Raw genomic sequence first — 7,500 nt, forward strand, 5'->3', positions numbered from 1 at the left:
CCCTCGAAAAAACGAGTAAAGTCCCTTGCAGCGCGGACAAAGGAAAAGCCCGTGGGCTTTATGGGCTTTACCTTCTCTCCCATTAGGAGTGCATTGAGAAACCTCAGAAATAACCCAAGAAAGCTTCTTGGAGAGATTGCTGTCACCCTCACACTGTCTTAAAACAACACTCGTTTGCTTTCCACACGGATTTTAGGCCGCTTTTTACAATTGAACACCCAAATTGCTCCATTTACTCTCACTGCGGCGGGCCTCTGGTACTCCATGGAGTACCAGGACTAGTTCGGCCCGGCGTTCACCCCCCCGAGGAGTACCAGGGCCCAGAGCGGAATACATGGATGTTATCGCCCTGTTACCGAATTATATCGATACCGATGTGCTTTTCACCTCATTGCTGAGTGGATTTATAAACAGGAACACCGAAACAGCTCCTTTCAGCTTCACGGCAGAAACGCCCCTGGTAATCCATGGAGTACCAGGGGAAAGCCTGTAAAATAAGCCCATACACACTTCTAACATGGCCTTTATCACCCTGTTACTGCATTACGATGACACCCATTTGCTTTTGATCTCATTGTCTGCCAACGTACGGAAAAAGCGGGGGGGCATTAAGGGGGGAGAGAGAGAGACATGGAGATTTTCTCAGCCTCTCATTCTTTTTTTTTTTTTTTTTTTAATTGAACATAAATAGTACACGCAAATGTACAAATAAACATGGCAAGGTAGAACTGAATGTCAATGAAACAACCAGGCATGAAGAAGAAAAGGACATAAGGACATTCGTTCTGTATGTAATCAGAAGTTAATAGTGTTAACGGTTTGTGAGAAATTTACATTGCTAGACAAAAAAAGAAATTAAAAGGAAATAATTAAATAAATAGATAGACCAATGAAATTAAAACCGAAAAAAAAAAAATGCAAGGGGAATACGACATGTAATTAAGTTGGCGATTCACAAGGAATCTCAGACATCAAACTGTATATTTTTTGTTGTTTATATATAAACATATATAAACAAACATATATTGTTTGTTGTTTATTTTTGGGATATATTGAGGAATATTTAATGGAAAGGAGTCACAATCGCTTTTTGACAATGTCGAAGTGTATAGGTGGCTATAGAATTTAAAGTTTTCATTGGAAATGATAGCCTCATCTGTAATTTCCTTGTTGTTAAGACGGGCTTCCGCTTTGCTCCGCTCCTCCTCTCCTCCGCTCTTCCGCTCCGGGCCCTGGAACTCCCGATCCGCGGGACTTCGGTGAATTCCGGGCCAGTTTTTTTGCTCTTCTGCTCTCCTCCCCTCCTCCGCTTCTTCGCTCCCCCGCTTTGGACCCTGGAACTCTTGAACAGGGCCGGGCTTCTGCCCTCCGCCTCTCCTCTGCTCATCCGCTCCAGGCCCTGGCACTCCCTGTGATCCAGTCATTCGCATGTGCGTGCCCGGAGGTCCGGGAGCTCCACTCAAACGTCCGGGGGGGGTAAGGGTAAGGGGTCCTGTCCCCCCCCCTCGCCGCCTCTGAGAAGAGAAACATCTCCTCCACTCCTCCGCTCCTCCGCTGCGGAACCAGGTATTACCGATCCGCCGGACTCAGGCGAATTGCAGAAAGGGGTTTTGCCGTCCTCCGCTCCTCCGCTCCTCCGTTTCGGGCCCTGGAACTCCCGAACCGCTGGACACAAGCGAATCACGGTCCGGGCTTCTGCTCTCCTCCGCTCCTCACCTCATCCGCTCCAGGCCCTGGTACTCCGTGTCCGCGGGAACCCCCCCCAACCCACAAAAACAAACTCTCACACACACACAAACACACGCACACACACACACACACACACACACACACATACACACGCATACACACACACAAACACACAAACACACACAGACACACCTGAACTCATCATAGCTGTGCTAATAGCATTGGCCGAAACGTTTCCACAACCAAACCAACATTAGCTCATCCACTCATTCACATATGTGTGTGCCCAGAGGTCCGGGAGCTCCAGTCATAAGTCCGGGTGATCTATGTCCGGAGAAGGCTCACATTAGCCGCTCTAAGGGGTCCTGCTGCCCCCCAGCTTCCCGGCCTTTGAGAAGAGACACATAACTCCGCTCTTCCGCTTCTCCGCTATGGGCCCTGGTACTCCCGATCCTCCGAACTCAGGTGAATTGCGTGACGTGCTTCTGCTCTCCTATAAGCCCCTACACATTTCGAACACGGCTGTTATCACCCTGTTACTGCATTTCAATGACACCCATTTGCTTTCGATCTCAGTGTCTGCCACTTACGGAAAAGCGGGGGGTGGGGGGTGGGGGGGCATAAGCGCATTCGTGCTGTAAGTAATCAGAAGTTAATAGTGTTAACGGTTTGCGAGAAATTTTAAATGCTAGACAAAAAAAGAAAATTAAAAGGATATAATTAAATAAATAGATAGAAAAATAAAATTAAAAACGAAAAAAAAAAAATTGTGAGGGGAATATAACATGTAATTAAGTTGGCGGTTCACAGGGAATCTCAGACATCAAACTGTTTTTAATTGAACATAAATAGTACACCCAAATATACAAATGTACAAATAAACATAGCAAGGTAGAACTGAATGTCAATGAAACAACCAGGCATGAGGAAGCAACGGACATGAGGACATTTGTTCTGTATGTAATGAGAAGTTAATAGTGTTACAGGTTTGTGAGAAATTTACAGTGCTAGACAAAAAACGAAATTAAAAGGAAATAATTAGATAAATAGATAGACAAATGAAATTAAAACCAAAAAAAAAAAATGCAAGGGGAATACGACATGTAATTAAGTTGGCGATTCACAAGGAATCTCAGACATCAAACTGTATATTTTTTGTTGTTTATATATAAACATATATAAACAATCATATATTGTTTGTTGTTTATTTTTGGGATATATTGAGGAATATTTAATGGAAAGGAGTCACAATCGCTTTTTGACAATGTCGAAGTGTATACGTGGCTATAGAATTTAAAGTTTTCATTAGAAATTATAGCCTCATATGTAATTTCCTTGTTGTTAAGACGGGCTTAGCTTTGCTCCGCTCCTCCTCTCCTCCGCTCCTCCGCTCTTCCGCTCCGGGCCCTGGAACTCCCGATCCGCGGGACTTCGGTGAATTCCGGGCCAGTTTTTTGCTCTTCTGCTCTCCTCCCCTCCTCCGCTTCTTCGCTCCCCCGCTTTGGACCCTGGAACTCTTGAACAGGGCCGGGCTTCTGCCCTCCGCCTCTCCTCTGCTCATCCGCTCCAGGCCCTGGCACTCCCTGTGATCCAGTCATTCGCATGTGCGTGCCCGGAGGTCCGGGAGCTCCACTCAAACGTCCGGGGGGGATAAGGGTAAGGGGTCCTGCCCCCCCCCCCTCGCCGCCTCTGAGAAGAGAAACATCTCCTCCACTCCTCCGCTCATCCGCTGCGGAACCAGGTACTACCGATCCGCCGGACTCAGGCGAATTGCAGAAAGGGGTTTTGCTGTCCTCCGCTCCTCCGCTCCTCCGCTCCTCCGCTCCTCCGCTCCTCCGCTCCTCCGCTCCTCCGCTCCTCCGTTTCGGGCCCTGGAACTCCCGAACCGCTGGACACAAGCGAATCACGGTCCGGGCTTCTGCTCTCCTCCGCTCCTCACCTCATCCGCTCCAGGCCCTGGTACTCCGTGTCCGCGGGAACCCCCCCCAACCCACAAAAACAAACTCTCACACACACACAAACACACGCACACACACACACACACACACACACACACACAAACACACAAACACACACAGACACACCTGAACTCATCATCGCTGTGCTGATAGCATTGGCCGAAACGTATCCACAACCAAACCAACATTAGCTCATCCACTCATTCACATATGTGTGTGCCCAGAGGTCCGGGAGCTCCAGTCATAACTCCGGGTGATCTCTGTCCGGAGTAGGCTCACCTTAGCCGGTCTAAGGGGTCCTGCTGCCCCCCAGCTTCCCCGCCTTTGAGAAGAGACACATAACTCCGCTCTTCCGCTTCTCCGCTATGGGCCCTGGTACTCCCGATCCTCCGAACTCAGGTGAATTGCGTGACGTGCTTCTGCTCTCCTATAAGCCCCTACACACTTCGAACACGGCTGTTATCACCCTGTTACTGCATTTCAATGACACCCATTTGCTTTCGATCTCAGTGTCTGCCTCCGTACGGAAAAAGCGGGATGGGTGGGGGGGCATAAGCGCATTCGTGGTGTAAGTAATCAGAAGTTAATAGTGTTAACGGTTTGCGAGAAATTTTTAATGCTAGACAAAAAAAGAAAATTAGAAGGATATAATTAAATAAATAGATAGAAAAATAAAATTAAAAACGAAAAAAAAAAAATTGTGAGGGGAATATAACATGTAATTAAGTTGGCGGTTCACAAGGAATCTCAGACATCAAACTGTTTTTAATTGAACATAAATAGTACACCCAAATATACAAATGTACAAATAAACATAGCAAGGTAGAACTTAATGTCAATGAAACAACCAGGGATGAGGAAGCAACGGACATCAGGACATTTGTTCTGTATGTAATGAGAAGTTAATAGTGTTACAGGTTTGTGAGAAATTTACAGTGCGAGACAAAAAAAGAAATTAAAAGGAAGTAATTAAATCAATAGATAGACAAATAAGAAATTAAAACGAAAAAAAAAAAAAAAATTGCAAGGGGAATGTAACATGTAATCAAGTTGTTTTTTTTGTTTTTTGTTTTTTTTTTTTTACCAAAAAAAAAAGGAACCTCGGACATGGGTAACTATATTTTTTTGTTTTCGGATTTTTCCATAAGTTTTAAGGATTTTTTTTTTTTTTTTTTATATTTCAAAATCGTTTATGAAGACATTAAAATTTGGGGAGCATTTTTGCATTCTGTTCTTGTGAATGAAGAACTTGGCCAGGCCTAAAAGAACATTGACACAGAGTTCATCTGTTATGTTGCTTATAAGTAAACAGAATGTTATATCATCTTTTGAGAAGGAAACTGGTGACGATGGAATGAGAAGGAGAAAAAATATATGGTCAGTGGTTTCAATGTTGTCTTCACAAAATGTACAAATATTATCTTCAAAATTAAAGCGTACCCTCGATAATTCCTTAGATGGGTAGATGTCAGTCATAATTTTGAAGTGGGTCTCTTTTGCCTTGGGGGTATGGGTAGAGTCAGATACATAGTTCGCAGCGTGGCAATCGATTCCTCATCAAATTTATTTAAAATATCCTTTTTTTTTTTTTTGACGTCCAGGGAATAAGTTTCCTGTGAAACATTTCCTAATAAAGGAGTTGCCGCGCTTTCTGTCCACAATTGAGATTCCCTGGAGTGATAGTCGGGGTAACTGTGGTTGTACGGTTCGGTGCGTCATTATATTTTTGGTCAGGAATACAAATTGTCGAGGCAGTGCGTTTCGTAACTTTAGCAACTCTAATATGGGAGGCTTGAATCTGTGTGTAGTACAGAACTGCTCATTGTCCAGAGGACTGCCAGTGTCATCCATCAAGTCAATTATCGACCATATACCTTTCTCAAAGCATTCCTTGTAAAACAGAGGTTTGTTGCCATGCAGTACATATCGATTGTTCCAAACTATTATACTGTGTGGTGAGAAATTGTGTACGTATATCATTTTCCAGTATAATAATATTTGTTTATGGAACTCTGAACATTTGACAGGAATCTTGTTGATATCCAAGTCAGAGATAAGCAGAAGACTCAGGCCGCCGACTTTGTTGAATAAGTAGTTTGGAGTACAATACCAGAAAGAACGATGAGGTTTGATCCAGGATTTCAACCAGTTCACCTTCAATGTCCCATTCAAGCAGTCCGACTCTATCACTTTCAGCCCTCCTTCACTTGTTTCTTTCACCATATGTGATTTTTCTTAGATGGTGTGGTCTGTTCCTCCAGATAAAGTTGAAATTGATTTGGTTAACAGATTTTACGAGTTGATTTGGAGCAGCATTGGAATACGCTGGGTATATACATCTGGATAAACACATCCATTTTAGTCAAATATATCCGGCCTAATATTGATAAATCTCTCTGGAGCCATATATTAGAATTAAGCTTTACTTTGATTCAGTTTAGATTCAATGTTCCTGGATTGATTTAACGTTTGGTCCTTGGATAGGAAAATGCTCAAGTATTTTATTTCTGATTTCATGGAAACATCGCTGATTTCCTTTAGTGGCGAGTCATGCAGCGCAAGAAGTTTGCATTTCTTTAAGTTTAATGACAATCCTGAAGCCTTGGAGAATGTTTTGGTTGTTTTCGGCACTTATTGGGACTTGATGTTCATTTTTCAAAACTAAGGTTGTGTCATCTGCCAGCAGGCTAATAACAATTTCAGTCCCCAGCACGTCTAACTTTTGGATATCGTTGCTCTTTTCAACATAAACGGCTAGCATTTCGGTAGCAATTATAAATAAATAGGGTGAGATGGGGCAACCTTGGGGGATTCCCACATCAACATGGAAGCTCGGAGTGGTGCCGCTTGGCAGGGTGACACAGCTATGAATATTCTCATAGAGCCCACGGATCACATTCCTGAATATTTAACCAAATCCAAAATGTTCGAGCGTTGCTATGATAAATGGATGTTCGACCGAGTCAAAGGCTTTAGAAAAGTCCAAGAAGGATATGCGGCCATTATCTTCAATGCGATACGCCTCTAAACCCATCGCTCGCCCCGACTCGGGGAATCCTAGAGCCTACTTGCACCCCCGCCCTAACTTAACTCCCTCACTCGTGGAGCTCCCTGAGCTCCACACATCCCGGAGCATCACGCCGACTCATTCACATTTGAATGATTGTCTTTATTTTATGTCCGCTAGATAGAGGCATCCGCACATGCGCATCAGTGGAGCTTCAGGCCGGCTGAGGCATGGACTGAAAATCATAAAGACATGTGTGATGAGCTAAAAGGAAGATAAGCATATTTTTATAATAAATGTAAGAAAGAGAGGGTAATGCAGCCTCAGGGCGGCACTGGCCCGTGTCTCTCCAAGCCTGCCTTTGGGGGGGGGGGGGGGGGGGGGGGGGGCACGGAGCAGTGTCTCCCTGTGCCGGTCCCAAGCCCGGATAAATGCAGAGGGTTGCGTCAGGAGGGGCATCCGGCGTAAAACGTTTGCCAAAACCAAACATGCGAGTCAACCATAACTATACCATACCGGATGGGTCGCGGACCGGGTTAACAACGACCGCCATTGGTACTGATGACCTACAGGGTACTAATGGAAATCGGGCTACTGTGGGTCGAAGAACAAGAAGAAGAAGAAGAGGAGGAGTGCGTGTTCGGAAGCAGAGAGAGAGGAGGAAAGGAAAGAGCCTGGGACTGAGAGTAGGGACTTTGAATATTGGGACTATGACAGGAAAAGGTAGAGAGTTGATGGACACGATGCAGAGAAGGAAGCTGGATATACTGTGTGTCCAGGAGACCAGGTGGAAGGGTAGTAAGGCTAGAAGCTTAGGAGCAGGCTTTAAGTTATACTATTATGGTG

This window comes from Fistularia commersonii, unplaced genomic scaffold (assembly GCF_037954325.1).
Source record: "Fistularia commersonii isolate RoL2024-O1a breed Wild unplaced genomic scaffold, RoL_Fcom_v1.0 HiC_scaffold_58, whole genome shotgun sequence".
Classification (NCBI taxonomy): Eukaryota; Metazoa; Chordata; class Actinopteri; order Syngnathiformes; family Fistulariidae; genus Fistularia; species Fistularia commersonii.